Source organism: Phyllobates terribilis, unplaced genomic scaffold (assembly GCF_046119375.1).
Source record: "Phyllobates terribilis strain yellow unplaced genomic scaffold, ASM4611937v1 Scaffold_8__6_contigs__length_399053987, whole genome shotgun sequence".
Taxonomy (NCBI): Eukaryota; Metazoa; Chordata; class Amphibia; order Anura; family Dendrobatidae; genus Phyllobates; species Phyllobates terribilis.
Window position 1 is genome coordinate 347,439,737 of NW_027362768.1, and position 15,549 is coordinate 347,455,285.

The 15,549-nt window shown below is 45.4% G+C and overlaps 12 non-coding genes across 12 annotated transcripts; all 12 read left to right on the top strand.

The window, feature by feature from the left end:
• The first annotated feature begins 810 nt into the window (after positions 1–810).
• On the top strand, positions 811–1,001 carry LOC141158514 (U2 spliceosomal RNA). Its single transcript, XR_012248543.1, has one exon. It is a non-coding gene; the product is annotated as a U2 spliceosomal RNA (small nuclear RNA).
• A 1,117-nt stretch (positions 1,002–2,118) lies between these two features.
• LOC141158515 (U2 spliceosomal RNA) lies at positions 2,119–2,309 on the top strand. Its single transcript, XR_012248544.1, has one exon. It is a non-coding gene; the product is annotated as a U2 spliceosomal RNA (small nuclear RNA).
• A 1,117-nt stretch (positions 2,310–3,426) lies between these two features.
• Positions 3,427–3,617, top strand: LOC141158517 (U2 spliceosomal RNA). Its single transcript, XR_012248545.1, has one exon. It is a non-coding gene; the product is annotated as a U2 spliceosomal RNA (small nuclear RNA).
• A 1,118-nt stretch (positions 3,618–4,735) lies between these two features.
• LOC141158519 (U2 spliceosomal RNA) lies at positions 4,736–4,926 on the top strand. The gene has a single exon (XR_012248547.1). It is a non-coding gene; the product is annotated as a U2 spliceosomal RNA (small nuclear RNA).
• Positions 4,927–6,044: 1,118 nt separating this feature from the next.
• On the top strand, positions 6,045–6,235 carry LOC141158520 (U2 spliceosomal RNA). Its single transcript, XR_012248548.1, has one exon. It is a non-coding gene; the product is annotated as a U2 spliceosomal RNA (small nuclear RNA).
• Positions 6,236–7,353: 1,118 nt separating this feature from the next.
• On the top strand, positions 7,354–7,544 carry LOC141158521 (U2 spliceosomal RNA). The gene has a single exon (XR_012248549.1). It is a non-coding gene; the product is annotated as a U2 spliceosomal RNA (small nuclear RNA).
• A 1,118-nt stretch (positions 7,545–8,662) lies between these two features.
• Positions 8,663–8,853, top strand: LOC141158522 (U2 spliceosomal RNA). Its single transcript, XR_012248550.1, has one exon. It is a non-coding gene; the product is annotated as a U2 spliceosomal RNA (small nuclear RNA).
• Positions 8,854–9,969: 1,116 nt separating this feature from the next.
• Positions 9,970–10,159, top strand: LOC141160068 (U2 spliceosomal RNA). Its single transcript, XR_012250056.1, has one exon. It is a non-coding gene; the product is annotated as a U2 spliceosomal RNA (small nuclear RNA).
• A 1,116-nt stretch (positions 10,160–11,275) lies between these two features.
• LOC141158523 (U2 spliceosomal RNA) lies at positions 11,276–11,466 on the top strand. The gene has a single exon (XR_012248551.1). It is a non-coding gene; the product is annotated as a U2 spliceosomal RNA (small nuclear RNA).
• A 1,119-nt stretch (positions 11,467–12,585) lies between these two features.
• On the top strand, positions 12,586–12,776 carry LOC141158525 (U2 spliceosomal RNA). Its single transcript, XR_012248553.1, has one exon. It is a non-coding gene; the product is annotated as a U2 spliceosomal RNA (small nuclear RNA).
• Positions 12,777–13,896: 1,120 nt separating this feature from the next.
• LOC141159576 (U2 spliceosomal RNA) lies at positions 13,897–14,087 on the top strand. The gene has a single exon (XR_012249580.1). It is a non-coding gene; the product is annotated as a U2 spliceosomal RNA (small nuclear RNA).
• Positions 14,088–15,206: 1,119 nt separating this feature from the next.
• On the top strand, positions 15,207–15,397 carry LOC141158526 (U2 spliceosomal RNA). Its single transcript, XR_012248554.1, has one exon. It is a non-coding gene; the product is annotated as a U2 spliceosomal RNA (small nuclear RNA).
• The last annotated feature ends 152 nt before the right edge of the window (positions 15,398–15,549 follow it).

Here is a 15,549-nt window from a genome sequence, read left to right on the forward strand (position 1 = left end):
AGATAAGCTGCACAATATAATTGACCTTTCAGTATATTGTTGCACACACACCATCTATTTAGCAAATGCCCTTGTTATCAACAGCAGCCTTTTAAACTCACCTGAGCTAACAGGTATGTGAGCTGGTTACTCTGCTGCGCTTAAAATTTCTTTTTTGGTTTGCTACAATGCCTTTTCTGAAACGTTGTCTCCCTCTGCTGGAACACTGACTTCTTTCATTTAATGCCTGCAGACTATAAAAGAGAAACCAACCCAAAAAGTTTGGTTGATTAGTCTGTGGCATTCTTTTAAACTGTTGCTTATGGCGGTCTCTGTGAGCTTCTCAGTGACATTCAGCCATCCAGGTATCCCGCCTGCAGTAGACGGAATGTGGCAATGGAACGCTGGCTGCGCGTGTCATAATAGGCTCTGAGCCTTTATATACCTGCGCACAGCAGCAGCCACCTTCAGTCTGCTGCTGGACAGCCAGCAGCAGCAGCAGCAGGAGAGGTAATTAATCAGCAACCCTCCTGCTAAGGGTAGACAGCTGCTCGTTCCACCCCCCCCCCCCGCCTTAATTGGTTCTCCTCCCTTCCAACGGTGTTGAGACGGGTGGGAACAGCCGGGGGTTGAGGGTACTGTGCTAAAAGAGGTGGAGTTATGCAGATCTAAAACGCGTGGATTGCAGCAGCAGCAAGCCGAAAAGTGCAGGCATGTGAGGGATCTAGAGGTTGACAGCATGTCTTCTTAACGGGAGTCCAGGTGGCCATCTCCACAAATGGACTTTTCAGAATCCTTGGGTGGCACCGTAGTCGGAAACCAATTCTGGTTATCGCTTCTCGGCCTTTTGGCTAAGATCAAGTGTAGTATCTGTTCTTATCAGTTTAATATCTGATACGTCCCCTATCTGGGGACCATATATTAAATGGATTTTTAGAACAGGGAGATGGAAAAAGAGCTTGCTCTGTCCACTCCACGCATTGACCTGGTATTGCAGTATCTCCAGGACCGGTGCACCCCTTCTTTAATGCAGTTTCTAAAATCAGAAAGAATTGAATTCAATGCTTTTTGTTCATTTGGCTTGTTTGTCGGATTTTGGGATGGACTCTTTGGCTTTGCTTTTCTTCTCCTCATTGGATTTTTCATGTTAAAAGTTGCAGAAGCCAGATGACAAGCTCATTTTGGTTCAACTTCAGCAACTGTGCATTGCATTGCCATGTAATGTAATGCAATGCTATCTATCTAGCTCTCCCTCTATACTTCCTTTTGGATAAACAGACATATTAGGCAAGCATTTTGGAGCTTTCACCTAAATAACTACAGGTGGTGAGATAAGCTGCACAATATAATTGACCTTTCAGTATATTGTTGCACACACACCATCTATTTAGCAAATGCCCTTGTTATCAACAGCAGCCTTTTAAACTCACCTGAGCTAACAGGTATGTGAGCTGGTTACTCTGCTGCGCTTAAAATTTCTTTTTTGGTTTGCTACAATGCCTTTTCTGAAACGTTTTCTCCCTCTGCTGGAACACTGACTTCTTTCATTTAATGCCTGCAGACTATAAAAGAGAAACCAACCCAAAAAGTTTGGTTGATTAGTCTGTGGCATTCTTTTAAACTGTTGCTTATGGCGGTCTCTGTGAGCTTCTCAGTGACATTCAGCCATCCAGGTATCCCGCCTGCAGTAGACGGAATGTGGCAATGGAACGCTGGCTGCGCGTGTCATAATAGGCTCTGAGTCTTTATATACCTGCGCACAGCAGCAGCCACCTTCAGTCTGCTGCTGGACAGCCAGCAGCAGCAGCAGCAGCAGGAGAGGTAATTAATCAGCAACCCTCCTGCTAAGGGTAGACAGCTGCTCGTTCCACCCCCCCCCGCCTTAATTGGTTCTCCTTCCTTCCAACGGTGTTGAGGCGGGTGGGAACAGCCGGGGGTTGAGGGTACTGTGCTAAAAGAGGTGGAGTTATGCAGATCTAAAACGCGTGGATTGCAGCAGCAGCAAGCCGAAAAGTGCAGGCATGTGAGGGATCTAGAGGTTGACAGCATGTCTTCTTAACGGGAGTCCAGGTGGCCATCTCCACAAATGGACTTTTCAGAATCCTTGGGTGGCACCGTAGTCGGAAACCAATTCTGGTTATCGCTTCTCGGCCTTTTGGCTAAGATCAAGTGTAGTATCTGTTCTTATCAGTTTAATATCTGATACGTCCCCTATCTGGGGACCATATATTAAATGGATTTTTAGAACAGGGAGATGGAAAAAGAGCTTGCTCTGTCCACTCCACGCATTGACCTGGTATTGCAGTATCTCCAGGACCGGTGCACCCCTTCTTTAATGCAGTTTCTAAAATCAGAAAGAATTGAATTCAATGCTTTTTGTTCATTTGGCTTGTTTGTCGGATTTTGGGATGGACTCTTTGGCTTTGCTTTTCTTCTCCTCATTGGATTTTTCATGTTAAAAGTTGCAGAAGCCAGATGACAAGCTCATTTTGGTTCAACTTCAGCAACTGTGCATTGCATTGCCATGTAATGTAATGCAATGCTATCTATCTAGCTCTCCCTCTATACTTCCTTTTGGATAAACAGACATATTAGGCAAGCATTTTGGAGCTTTCACCTAAATAACTACAGGTGGTGAGATAAGCTGCACAATATAATTGACCTTTCAGTATATTGTTGCACACACACCATCTACTTAGCAAATGCCCTTGTTATCAACAGCAGCCTTTTAAACTCACCTGAGCTAACAGGTATGTGAGCTGGTTACTCTGCTGCGCTTAAAATTTCTTTTTTGGTTTGCTACAATGCCTTTTCTGAAACGTTTTCTCCCTCTGCTGGAACACTGACTTCTTTCATTTAATGCCTGCAGACTATAAAAGAGAAACCAACCCAAAAAGTTTGGTTGATTAGTCTGTGGCATTCTTTTAAACTGTTGCTTATGGCGGTCTCTGTGAGCTTCTCAGTGACATTCAGCCATCCAGGTATCCCGCCTGCAGTAGACGGAATGTGGCAATGGAACGCTGGCTGCGCGTGTCATAATAGGCTCTGAGTCTTTATATACCTGCGCACAGCAGCAGCCACCTTCAGTCTGCTGCTGGACAGCCAGCAGCAGCAGCAGCAGCAGGAGAGGTAATTAATCAGCAACCCTCCTGCTAAGGGTAGACAGCTGCTCGTTCCACCCCCCCCCGCCTTAATTGGTTCTCCTCCCTTCCAACGGTGTTGAGGCGGGTGGGAACAGCCGGGGGTTGAGGGTACTGTGCTAAAAGAGGTGGAGTTATGCAGATCTAAAACGCGTGGATTGCAGCAGCAGCAAGCCGAAAAGTGCAGGCATGTGAGGGATCTAGAGGTTGACAGCATGTCTTCTTAACGGGAGTCCAGGTGGCCATCTCCACAAATGGACTTTTCAGAATCCTTGGGTGGCAGCGTAGTCGGAAACCAATTCTGGTTATCGCTTCTCGGCCTTTTGGCTAAGATCAAGTGTAGTATCTGTTCTTATCAGTTTAATATCTGATACGTCCCCTATCTGGGGACCATATATTAAATGGATTTTTAGAACAGGGAGATGGAAAAAGAGCTTGCTCTGTCCACTCCACGCATTGACCTGGTATTGCAGTATCTCCAGGACCGGTGCACCCCTTCTTTAATGCAGTTTCTAAAATCAGAAAGAATTGAATTCAATGCTTTTTGTTCATTTGGCTTGTTTGTCGGATTTTGGGATGGACTCTTTGGCTTTGCTTTTCTTCTCCTCATTGGATTTTTCATGTTAAAAGTTGCAGAAGCCAGATGACAAGCTCATTTTGGTTCAACTTCAGCAACTGTGCATTGCATTGCCATGTAATGTAATGCAATGCTATCTATCTAGCTCTCCCTCTATACTTCCTTTTGGATAAACAGACATATTAGGCAAGCATTTTGGAGCTTTCACCTAAATAACTACAGGTGGTGAGATAAGCTGCACAATATAATTGACCTTTCAGTATATTGTTGCACACACACCATCTATTTAGCAAATGCCCTTGTTATCAACAGCAGCCTTTTAAACTCACCTGAGCTAACAGGTATGTGAGCTGGTTACTCTGCTGCGCTTAAAATTTCTTTTTTGGTTTGCTACAATGCCTTTTCTGAAACGTTGTCTCCCTCTGCTGGAACACTGACTTCTTTCATTTAATGCCTGCAGACTATAAAAGAGAAACCAACCCAAAAAGTTTGGTTGATTAGCCTGTGGCATTCTTTTAAACTGTTGCTTATGGCGGTCTCTGTGAGCTTCTCAGTGACATTCAGCCATCCAGGTATCCCGCCTGCAGTAGACGGAATGTGGCAATGGAACGCTGGCTGCGCGTGTCATAATAGGCTCTGAGCCTTTATATACCTGCGCACAGCAGCAGCCACCTTCAGTCTGCTGCTGGACAGCCAGCAGCAGCAGCAGCAGCAGGAGAGGTAATTAATCAGCAACCCTCCTGCTAAGGGTAGACAGCTGCTCGTTCCACCCCCCCCCCGCCTTAATTGGTTCTCCTCCCTTCCAACGGTGTTGAGGCGGGTGGGAACAGCCGGGGGTTGAGGGTACTGTGCTAAAAGAGGTGGAGTTATGCAGATCTAAAACGCGTGGATTGCAGCAGCAGCAAGCCGAAAAGTGCAGGCATGTGAGGGATCTAGAGGTTGACAGCATGTCTTCTTAACGGGAGTCCAGGTGGCCATCTCCACAAATGGACTTTTCAGAATCCTTGGGTGGCACCGTAGTCGGAAACCAATTCTGGTTATCGCTTCTCGGCCTTTTGGCTAAGATCAAGTGTAGTATCTGTTCTTATCAGTTTAATATCTGATACGTCCCCTATCTGGGGACCATATATTAAATGGATTTTTAGAACAGGGAGATGGAAAAAGAGCTTGCTCTGTCCACTCCACGCATTGACCTGGTATTGCAGTATCTCCAGGACCGGTGCACCCCTTCTTTAATGCAGTTTCTAAAATCAGAAAGAATTGAATTCAATGCTTTTTGTTCATTTGGCTTGTTTGTCGGATTTTGGGATGGACTCTTTGGCTTTGCTTTTCTTCTCCTCATTGGATTTTTCATGTTAAAAGTTGCAGAAGCCAGATGACAAGCTCATTTTGGTTCAACTTCAGCAACTGTGCATTGCATTGCCATGTAATGTAATGCAATGCTATCTATCTAGCTCTCCCTCTATACTTCCTTTTGGATAAACAGACATATTAGGCAAGCATTTTGGAGCTTTCACCTAAATAACTACAGGTGGTGAGATAAGCTGCACAATATAATTGACCTTTCAGTATATAGTTGCACACACACCATCTATTTAGCAAATGTCCTTGTTATCAACAGCAGCCTTTTAAACTCACCTGAGCTAACAGGTATGTGAGCTGGTTACTCTGCTGCGCTTAAAATTTCTTTTTTGGTTTGCTACAATGCCTTTTCTGAAACGTTGTCTCCCTCTGCTGGAACACTGACTTCTTTCATTTAATGCCTGCAGACTATAAAAGAGAAACCAACCCAAAAAGTTTGGTTGATTAGTCTGTGGCATTCTTTTAAACTGTTGCTTATGGCGGTCTCTGTGAGCTTCTCAGTGACATTCAGCCATCCAGGTATCCCGCCTGCAGTAGACGGAATGTGGCAATGGAACGCTGGCTGCGCATGTCATAATAGGCTCTGAGCCTTTATATAACTGCGCACAGCAGCAGACACCTTCAGTCTGCTGCTGGACAGCCAGCAGCAGCAGCAGCAGCAGGAGAGGTAATTAATCAGCAACCCTCCTGCTAAGGGTAGACAGCTGCTCGTTCCACCCCCCCCCCGCCTTAATTGGTTCTCCTCCCTTCCAACGGTGTTGAGGCGGATGGGAACAGCCGGGGGTTGAGGGTACTGTGCTAAAAGAGGTGGAGTTATGCAGATCTAAAACGCGTGGATTGCAGCAGCAGCAAGCCGAAAAGTGCAGGCATGTGAGGGATCTAGAGGTTGACAGCATGTCTTCTTAACGGGAGTCCAGGTGGCCATCTCCACAAATGGACTTTTCAGAATCCTTGGGTGGCAGCGTAGTCGGAAACCAATTCTGGTTATCGCTTCTCGGCCTTTTGGCTAAGATCAAGTGTAGTATCTGTTCTTATCAGTTTAATATCTGATACGTCCCCTATCTGGGGACCATATATTAAATGGATTTTTAGAACAGGGAGATGGAAAAAGAGCTTGCTCTGTCCACTCCACGCATTGACCTGGTATTGCAGTATCTCCAGGACCGGTGCACCCCTTCTTTAATGCAGTTTCTAAAATCAGAAAGAATTGAATTCAATGCTTTTTGTTCATTTGGCTTGTTTGTCGGATTTTGGGATGGACTCTTTGGCTTTGCTTTTCTTCTCCTCATTGGATTTTTCATGTTAAAAGTTGCAGAAGCCAGATGACAAGCTCATTTTGGTTCAACTTCAGCAACTGTGCATTGCATTGCCATGTAATGTAATGCAATGCTATCTATCTAGCTCTCCCTCTATACTTCCTTTTGGATAAACAGACATATTAGGCAAGCATTTTGGAGCTTTCACCTAAATAACTACAGGTGGTGAGATAAGCTGCACAATATAATTGACCTTTCAGTATATTGTTGCACACACACCATCTATTTAGCAAATGCCCTTGTTATCAACAGCAGCCTTTTAAACTCACCTGAGCTAACAGGTATGTGAGCTGGTTACTCTGCTGCGCTTAAAATTTCTTTTTTGGTTTGCTACAATGCCTTTTCTGAAACGTTGTCTCCCTCTGCTGGAACACTGACTTCTTTCATTTAATGCCTGCAGACTATAAAAGAGAAACCAACCCAAAAAGTTTGGTTGATTAGCCTGTGGCATTCTTTTAAACTGTTGCTTATGGCGGTCTCTGTGAGCTTCTCAGTGACATTCAGCCATCCAGGTATCCCGCCTGCAGTAGACGGAATGTGGCAATGGAACGCTGGCTGCGCGTGTCATAATAGGCTCTGAGCCTTTATATACCTGCGCACAGCAGCAGCCACCTTCAGTCTGCTGCTGGACAGCCAGCAGCAGCAGCAGCAGCAGGAGAGGTAATTAATCAGCAACCCTCCTGCTAAGGGTAGACAGCTGCTCGTTCCACCCCCCCCCCGCCTTAATTGGTTCTCCTCCCTTCCAACGGTGTTGAGGCGGGTGGGAACAGCCGGGGGTTGAGGGTACTGTGCTAAAAGAGGTGGAGTTATGCAGATCTAAAACGCGTGGATTGCAGCAGCAGCAAGCCGAAAAGTGCAGGCATGTGAGGGATCTAGAGGTTGACAGCATGTCTTCTTAACGGGAGTCCAGGTGGCCATCTCCACAAATGGACTTTTCAGAATCCTTGGGTGGCACCGTAGTCGGAAACCAATTCTGGTTATCGCTTCTCGGCCTTTTGGCTAAGATCAAGTGTAGTATCTGTTCTTATCAGTTTAATATCTGATACGTCCCCTATCTGGGGACCATATATTAAATGGATTTTTAGAACAGGGAGATGGAAAAAGAGCTTGCTCTGTCCACTCCACGCATTGACCTGGTATTGCAGTATCTCCAGGACCGGTGCACCCCTTCTTTAATGCAGTTTCTAAAATCAGAAAGAATTGAATTCAATGCTTTTTGTTCATTTGGCTTGTTTGTCGGATTTTGGGATGGACTCTTTGGCTTTGCTTTTCTTCTCCTCATTGGATTTTTCATGTTAAAAGTTGCAGAAGCCAGATGACAAGCTCATTTTGGTTCAACTTCAGCAACTGTGCATTGCATTGCCATGTAATGTAATGCAATGCTATCTATCTAGCTCTCCCTCTATACTTCCTTTTGGATAAACAGACATATTAGGCAAGCATTTTGGAGCTTTCACCTAAATAACTACAGGTGGTGAGATAAGCTGCACAATATAATTGACCTTTCAGTATATTGTTGCACACACACCATCTATTTAGCAAATGTCCTTGTTATCAACAGCAGCCTTTTAAACTCACCTGAGCTAACAGGTATGTGAGCTGGTTACTCTGCTGCGCTTAAAATTTCTTTTTTGGTTTGCTACAATGCCTTTTCTGAAACGTTGTCTCCCTCTGCTGGAACACTGACTTCTTTCATTTAATGCCTGCAGACTATAAAAGAGAAACCAACCCAAAAAGTTTGGTTGATTAGTCTGTGGCATTCTTTTAAACTGTTGCTTATGGCGGTCTCTGTGAGCTTCTCAGTGACATTCAGCCATCCAGGTATCCCGCCTGCAGTAGACGGAATGTGGCAATGGAACGCTGGCTGCGCATGTCATAATAGGCTCTGAGCCTTTATATAACTGCGCACAGCAGCAGACACCTTCAGTCTGCTGCTGGACAGCCAGCAGCAGCAGCAGCAGCAGGAGAGGTAATTAATCAGCAACCCTCCTGCTAAGGGTAGACAGCTGCTCGTTCCACCCCCCCCCCGCCTTAATTGGTTCTCCTCCCTTCCAACGGTGTTGAGGCGGATGGGAACAGCCGGGGGTTGAGGGTACTGTGCTAAAAGAGGTGGAGTTATGCAGATCTAAAACGTGTGGATTGCAGCAGCAGCAAGCCGAAAAGTGCAGGCATGTGAGGGATCTAGAGGTTGACAGCATGTCTTCTTAACGGGAGTCCAGGTGGCCATCTCCACAAATGGACTTTTCAGAATCCTTGGGTGGCACCGTAGTCGGAAACCAATTCTGGTTATCGCTTCTCGGCCTTTTGGCTAAGATCAAGTGTAGTATCTGTTCTTATCAGTTTAATATCTGATACGTCCCCTATCTGGGGACCATATATTAAATGGATTTTTAGAACAGGGAGATGGAAAAAGAGCTTGCTCTGTCCACTCCACGCATTGACCTGGTATTGCAGTATCTCCAGGACCGGTGCACCCCTTCTTTAATGCAGTTTCTAAAATCAGAAAGAATTGAATTCAATGCTTTTTGTTCATTTGGCTTGTTTGTCGGATTTTGGGATGGACTCTTTGGCTTTGCTTTTCTTCTCCTCATTGGATTTTTCATGTTAAAAGTTGCAGAAGCCAGATGACAAGCTCATTTTGGTTCAACTTCAGCAACTGTGCATTGCATTGCCATGTAATGTAATGCAATGCTATCTATCTAGCTCTCCCTCTATACTTCCTTTTGGATAAACAGACATATTAGGCAAGCATTTTGGAGCTTTCACCTAAATAACTACAGGTGGTGAGATAAGCTGCACAATATAATTGACCTTTCAGTATATTGTTGCACACACACCATCTATTTAGCAAATGCCCTTGTTATCAACAGCAGCCTTTTAAACTCACCTGAGCTAACAGGTATGTGAGCTGGTTACTCTGCTGCGCTTAAAATTTCTTTTTTGGTTTGCTACAATGCCTTTTCTGAAACGTCTCCCTCTGCTGGAACACTGACTTCTTTCATTTAATGCCTGCAGACTATAAAAGAGAAACCAACCCAAAAAGTTTGGTTGATTAGTCTGTGGCATTCTTTTAAACTGTTGCTTATGGCGGTCTCTGTGAGTTTCTCAGTGACATTCAGCCATCCAGGTATCCCGCCTGCAGTAGACGGAATGTGGCAATGGAACGCTGGCTGCGCGTGTCATAATAGGCTCTGAGCCTTTATATACCTGCGCACAGCAGCAGCCACCTTCAGTCTGCTGCTGGACAGCCAGCAGCAGCAGCAGCAGCAGGAGAGGTAATTAATCAGCAACCCTCCTGCTAAGGGTAGACAGCTGCTCGTTCCACCCCCGCCCCCGCCTTAATTGGTTCTCCTCCCTTCCAACGGTGTTGAGGCGGGTGGGAACAGCCGGGGGTTGAGGGTACTGTGCTAAAAGAGGTGGAGTTATGCAGATCTAAAACGCGTGGATTGCAGCAGCAGCAAGCCGAAAAGTGCAGGCATGTGAGGGATCTAGAGGTTGACAGCATGTCTTCTTAACGGGAGTCCAGGTGGCCATCTCCACAAATGGACTTTTCAGAATCCTTCGGTGGCACCGTAGTCGGAAACCAATTCTGGTTATCGCTTCTCGGCCTTTTGGCTAAGATCAAGTGTAGTATCTGTTCTTATCAGCTTAATATCTGATACGTCCCCTATCTGGGGACCATATATTAAATGGATTTTCAGAACAGGGAGATGGAAAAAGAGCTTGCTCTGTCCACTCCACGCATTGACCTGGTATTGCAGTATCTCCGGACCGGTGCACCCCTTCTTTAATGCAGTTTCTAAAATCAGAAAGAATTGAATTCAATGCTTTTTGTTCATTTGGCTTGTTTGTCGGATTTTGGGATGGACTCTTTGGCTTTGCTTTTCTTCTCCTCATTGGATTTTTCATGTTAAAAGTTGCAGAAGCCAGATGACAAGCTCATTTTGGTTCAACTTCAGCAACTGTGCATTGCATTGCCATGTAATGTAATGCAATGCTATCTATCTAGCTCTCCCTCTATACTTCCTTTTGGATAAACAGACATATTAGGCAAGCATTTTGGAGCTTTCACCTAAATAACTACAGGTGGTGAGATAAGCTGCACAATATAATTGACCTTTCAGTATATTGTTGCACACACACCATCTATTTAGCAAATGCCCTTGTTATCAACAGCAGCCTTTTAAACTCACCTGAGCTAACAGGTATGTGAGCTGGTTACTCTGCTGCGCTTAAAATTTCTTTTTTGGTTTGCTACAATGCCTTTTCTGAAACGTTGTCTCCCTCTGCTGGAACACTGACTTCTTTCATTTAATGCCTGCAGACTATAAAAGAGAAACCAACCCAAAAAGTTTGGTTGATTAGTCTGTGGCATTCTTTTAAACTGTTGTTTATGGCGGTCTCTGTGAGCTTCTCAGTGACATTCAGCCATCCAGGTATCCCGCCTGCAGTAGACGGAATGTGGCAATGGAACGCTGGCTGCGCGTGTCATAATAGGCTCTGAGCCTTTATATACCTGCGCACAGCAGCAGCCACCTTCAGTCTGCTGCTGGACAGCCAGCAGCAGCAGCAGCAGGAGAGGTAATTAATCAGCAACCCTCCTGCTAAGGGTAGACAGCTGCTCGTTCCACCCCCCCCCCCGCCTTAATTGGTTCTCCTCCCTTCCAACGGTGTTGAGGCGGGTGGGAACAGCCGGGGGTTGAGGGTACTGTGCTAAAAGAGGTGGAGTTATGCAGATATAAAACGCGTGGATTGCAGCAGCAGCAAGCCGAAAAGTGCAGGCATGTGAGGGATCTAGAGGTTGACAGCATGTCTTCTTAACGGGAGTCCAGGTGGCCATCTCCACAAATGGACTTTTCAGAATCCTTGGGTGGCACCGTAGTCGGAAACCAATTCTGGTTATCGCTTCTCGGCCTTTTGGCTAAGATCAAGTGTAGTATCTGTTCTTATCAGTTTAATATCTGATACGTCCCCTATCTGGGGACCATATATTAAATGGATTTTTAGAACAGGGAGATGGAAAAAGAGCTTGCTCTGTCCACTCCACGCATTGACCTGGTATTGCAGTATCTCCAGGACCGGTGCACCCCTTCTTTAATGCAGTTTCTAAAATCAGAAAGAATTGAATTCAATGCTTTTTGTTCATTTGGCTTGTTTGTCGGATTTTGGGATGGACTCTTTGGCTTTGCTTTTCTTCTCCTCATTGGATTTTTCATGTTAAAAGTTGCAGAAGCCAGATGACAAGCTCATTTTGGTTCAACTTCAGCAACTGTGCATTGCATTGCCATGTAATGTAATGCAATGCTATCTATCTAGCTCTCCCTCTATACTTCCTTTTGGATAAACAGACATATTAGGCAAGCATTTTGGAGCTTTCACCTAAATAACTACAGGTGGTGAGATAAGCTGCACAATATAATTGACCTTTCAGTATATTGTTGCACACACACCATCTATTTAGCAAATGCCCTTGTTATCAACAGCAGCCTTTTAAACTCACCTGAGCTAACAGGTGTGTGAGCTGGTTACTCTGCTGCGCTTAAAATTTCTTTTTTGGTTTGCTACAATGCCTTTTCTGAAATGTTGTCTCCCTCTGCTGGAACACTGACTTCTTTCATTTAATGCCTGCAGACTATAAAAGAGAAACCAACCCAAAAAGTTTGGTTGATTAGTCTGTGGCATTCTTTTAAACTGTTGCTTATGGCGGTCTCTGTGAGCTTCTCAGTGACATTCAGCCATCCAGGTATCCCGCCTGCAGTAGACGGAATGTGGCAATGGAACGCTGGCTGCGCGTGTCATAATAGGCTCTGAGCCTTTATATACCTGCGCACAGCAGCAGCCACCCTCAGTCTGCTGCTGGACAGCCAGCAGCAGCAGCAGCAGCAGGAGAGGTAATTAATCAGCAACCCTCCTGCTAAGGGTAGACAGCTGCTCGTTCCACCCCCCCCCCCGCCTTAATTGGTTCTCCTCCCTTCCAACGGTGTTGAGGCGGGTGGGAACAGCCGGGGGTTGAGGGTACTGTGCTAAAAGAGGTGGAGTTATGCAGATCTAAAACGCGTGGATTGCAGCAGCAGCAAGCCGAAAAGTGCAGGCATGTGAGGGATCTAGAGGTTGACAGCATGTCTTCTTAACGGGAGTCCAGGTGGCCATCTCCACAAATGGACTTTTCAGAATCCTTGGGTGGCACCGTAGTCGGAAACCAATTCTGGTTATCGCTTCTCGGCCTTTTGGCTAAGATCAAGTGTAGTATCTGTTCTTATCAGTTTAATATCTGATACGTCCCCTATCTGGGGACCATATATTAAATGGATTTTTAGAACAGGGAGATGGAAAAAGAGCTTGCTCTGTCCACTCCACGCATTGACCTGGTATTGCAGTATCTCCAGGACCGGTGCACCCCTTCTTTAATGCAGTTTCTAAAATCAGAAAGAATTGAATTCAATGCTTTTTGTTCATTTGTCTTGTTTGTCGGATTTTGGGATGGACTCTTTGGCTTTGCTTTTCTTCTCCTCATTGGATTTTTCATGTTAAAAGTTGCAGAAGCCAGATGACAAGCTCATTTTGGTTCAACTTCAGCAACTGTGCATTGCATTGCCATGTAATGTAATGCAATGCTATCTATCTAGCTCTCCCTCTATACTTCCTTTTGGATAAACAGACATATTAGGCAAGCATTTTGGAGCTTTCACCTAAATAACTACAGGTGGTGAGATAAGCTGCACAATATAATTGACCTTTCAGTATATTGTTGCACACACACCATCTATTTAGCAAATGCCCTTGTTATCAACAGCAGCCTTTTAAACTCACCTGAGCTAACAGGTATGTGAGCTGGTTACTCTGCTGCGCTTAAAATTTCTTTTTTGGTTTGCTACAATGCCTTTTCTGAAACGTTGTCTCCCTCTGCTGGAACACTGACTTCTTTCATTTAATGCCTGCAGACTATAAAAGAGAAACCAACCCAAAAAGTTTGGTTGATTAGTCTGTGGCATTCTTTTAAACTGTTGCTTATGGCGGTCTCTGTGAGCTTCTCAGTGACATTCAGCCATCCAGGTATCCCGCCTGCAGTAGACGGAATGTGGCAATGGAACGCTGGCTGCGCGTGTCATAATAGGCTCTGAGCCTTTATATACCTGCGCACAGCAGCAGCCACCTTCAGTCTGCTGCTGGACAGCCAGCAGCAGCAGCAGCAGCAGGAGAGGTAATTAATCAGCAACCCTCCTGCTAAGGGTAGACAGCTGCTCGTTCCACCCCCCCCCCCCGCCTTAATTGGTTCTCCTCCCTTCCAACGGTGTTGAGGCGGGTGGGAACAGCCGGGGGTTGAGGGTACTGTGCTAAAAGAGGTGGAGTTATGCAGATCTAAAACGCGTGGATTGCAGCAGCAGCAAGCCGAAAAGTGCAGGCATGTGAGGGATCTAGAGGTTGACAGCATGTCTTCTTAACGGGAGTCCAGGTGGCCATCTCCACAAATGGACTTTTCAGAATCCTTGGGTGGCACCGTAGTCGGAAACCAATTCTGGTTATCGCTTCTCGGCCTTTTGGCTAAGATCAAGTGTAGTATCTGTTCTTATCAGTTTAATATCTGATACGTCCCCTATCTGGGGACCATATATTAAATGGATTTTTAGAACAGGGAGATGGAAAAAGAGCTTGCTCTGTCCACTCCACGCATTGACCTGGTATTGCAGTATCTCCAGGACTGGTGCACCCCTTCTTTAATGCAGTTTCTAAAATCAGAAAGAATTGAATTCAATGCTTTTTGTTCATTTGGCTTGTTTGTCGGATTTTGGGATGGACTCTTTGGCTTTGCTTTTCTTCTCCTCATTGGATTTTTCATGTTAAAAGTTGCAGAAGCCAGATGACAAGCTCATTTTGGTTCAACTTCAGCAACTGTGCATTGCATTGCCATGTAATGTAATGCAATGCTATCTATCTAGCTCTCCCTCTATACTTCCTTTTGGATAAACAGACATATTAGGCAAGCATTTTGGAGCTTTCACCTAAATAACTACAGGTGGTGAGATAAGCTGCACAATATAATTGACCTTTCAGTATATTGTTGCACACACACCATCTATTTAGCAAATGCCCTTGTTATCAACAGCAGCCTTTTAAACTCACCTGAGCTAACAGGTATGTGAGCTGGTTACTCTGCTGCGCTTAAAATTTCTTTTTTGGTTTGCTACAATGCCTTTTCTGAAACGTTGTCTCCCTCTGCTGGAACACTGACTTCTTTCATTTAATGCCTGCAGACTATAAAAGAGAAACCAACCCAAAAAGTTTGGTTGATTAGTCTGTGGCATTCTTTTAAACTGTTGCTTATGGCGGTCTCTGTGAGCTTCTCAGTGACATTCAGCCATCCAGGTATCCCGCCTGCAGTAGACGGAATGTGGCAATGGAACGCTGGCTGCGCGTGTCATAATAGGCTCTGAGCCTTTATATACCTGCGCACAGCAGCAGCCACCCTCAGTCTGCTGCTGGACAGCCAGCAGCAGCAGCAGCAGCAGGAGAGGTAATTAATCAGCAACCCTCCTGCTAAGGGTAGACAGCTGCTCGTTCCACCCCCCCCCCCGCCTTAATTGGTTCTCCTCCCTTCCAACGGTGTTGAGGCGGGTGGGAACAGCCGGGGGTTGAGGGTACTGTGCTAAAAGAGGTGGAGTTATGCAGATCTAAAACGCGTGGATTGCAGCAGCAGCAAGCCGAAAAGTGCAGGCATGTGAGGGATCTAGAGGTTGACAGCATGTCTTCTTAACGGGAGTCCAGGTGGCCATCTCCACAAATGGACTTTTCAGAATCCTTGGGTGGCACCGTAGTCGGAAACCAATTCTGGTTATCGCTTCTCGGCCTTTTGGCTAAGATCAAGTGTAGTATCTGTTCTTATCAGTTTAATATCTGATACGTCCCCTATCTGGGGACCATATATTAAATGGATTTTTAGAACAGGGAGATGGAAAAAGAGCTTGCTCTGTCCACTCCACGCATTGACCTGGTATTGCAGTATCTCCAGGACCGGTGCACCCCTTCTTTAATGCAGTTTCTAAAATCAGAAAGAATTGAATTCAATGCTTTTTGTTCATTTGGCTTGTTTGTCGGATTTTGGGATGGACTCTTTGGCTTTGCTTTTCTTCTCCTCATTGGATTTTTCATGTTAAAAGTTGCAGAAGCCAGATGACAA